We start from the raw sequence: 1,659 nt of genomic DNA on the forward strand, positions 1-1,659 counted from the left end.
GGCTGTTTTAAAGCATGTTCTTCCATCTCCTTTAAATATTTGTAGCTGTCTCAGCAAAAGGCCAAGGATTGGGGTTTAGGTGTAGTTCCAGCTTTGCTTAAACACACCCTTGAGCAAGCACTGAGCCTGTAGAGCAGGGGGCAAGTGGGGCTGGTGGAAGTTGGGAATTGTGGAATAATCTCGTGTGGGAGCATTCCTGTGTTAGCAAATGGGGAAGGAGCGGAGGCTGCTGGAGCTCACACAGTCAGAACCTGTCCCAGCAGAGCCCAGGGCTGAGGTTTGTAACATCTCCACATCCTTTGGGCAGATGTTTCCAGGGGTCACTCACCCTTACAGTACAAAAGGGGTTTTCTTGTGTTAGGATTAAATTTCTCCTGTTTTGGTTTGTGCCAATTAACCTTCGTTCTGTCACTGGTTTTACTTAGCAAGTCAGGTTCAAGTTGTATCCAAGTATTTCCAAGATGAAGAATTTTGTTTTTCCTTAAGGTACAGCCCTGTAATTTCACCCTCTTAGACTGTCTCAGGTCTAGTATGCCCCATCAGGTGTGGAAACCCACAGTTTTAGCACTTGTGGTTTGGAAAATGCAGGTTTGTTGCACAAAGACAGTAATCAAAATATTTGGAACTGTTTAATTTAGGCCTTGAGTTATTTTGGGTTAAGGCAGTTTGTGAACCTTCTTGTTTCAAATTGAACTGTTTTGTTTTAGCTCTGACTGAATTAAAAATAAATAAAAATAAAAAACCTCATTAAGTGGCCAGGAGGCCCAAAATCCTATGGACTAAGCTGTGATATAAAAATCTCTGCATTTGTCTGGCCAATACCCTTCATTATGACTCAAGAAACCAACTTTAATATAGAACTAAAAATTGTTAAGACTCCTGATTTAAAATGTCTTTCCTTTCCTGAAACCTGACAAGTCAGTGATGTTTCCTAAGTGAAACCATGAGCTGTCCCAGAGTAAATTCTGTTACAAGCCCTTGATTTCAGTTTTTCTTGAGCTCAGCTTAGTAGAGCAGTCTCACCTCCTTTGGTGGCAGAGAGCACATATGAGGGGTGAGCAGAGTTCTCATATTCCATAACACTGTTTTGTTAGGGAAAAACGGGTAAATTATGTCATCAAATTGAGATTCATTCTACATTGTAAAAATCAGTGGAACAAATACAACTTTTAAGGGCTCTGATAGAAAATGTTACTGTAGATAATGGTAGGATTCATGTTAATTTAAACAGACTGTTTTTGGCACTAGAGAGACAGAGCAATGCTGTGTTCCTGCAGCCTGCCACAGCCAGAGTTAACATTGGAGCCTCTGCAGCTGCTGCCTCAAACATCACCTTTTCAGGCTTGATGGAATCCATTTTCCATTTTACCAGCATGCAGTTCCTTCATGGATTTTTGAACCACTCCCTAGATGCTTTCAGTTCAGGGTGGCTAAATCATCTTTTAAGATGCTCTTTCTTTTTTTTTTTTTTTTCCTTTTTAAGTAACATTTTTAGACCACATCTCTGCAGAGCAGTACGACAAGCCCTTAAGGTCAGACTCTGATTCCAAATTCAGTATCTGCCTTGATAGCAGAGCTGTGCTAGGCAATGTGAGGGTTTTTTCCTTTCCAGTTGGTTGGACAATGAAGTAGTAGCTGTGAATCTGAACCACGGCTGCT

The sequence above is a fragment of the Taeniopygia guttata genome, chromosome 4A (genome assembly GCF_048771995.1).
Source record: "Taeniopygia guttata chromosome 4A, bTaeGut7.mat, whole genome shotgun sequence".
Taxonomy (NCBI): Eukaryota; Metazoa; Chordata; class Aves; order Passeriformes; family Estrildidae; genus Taeniopygia; species Taeniopygia guttata.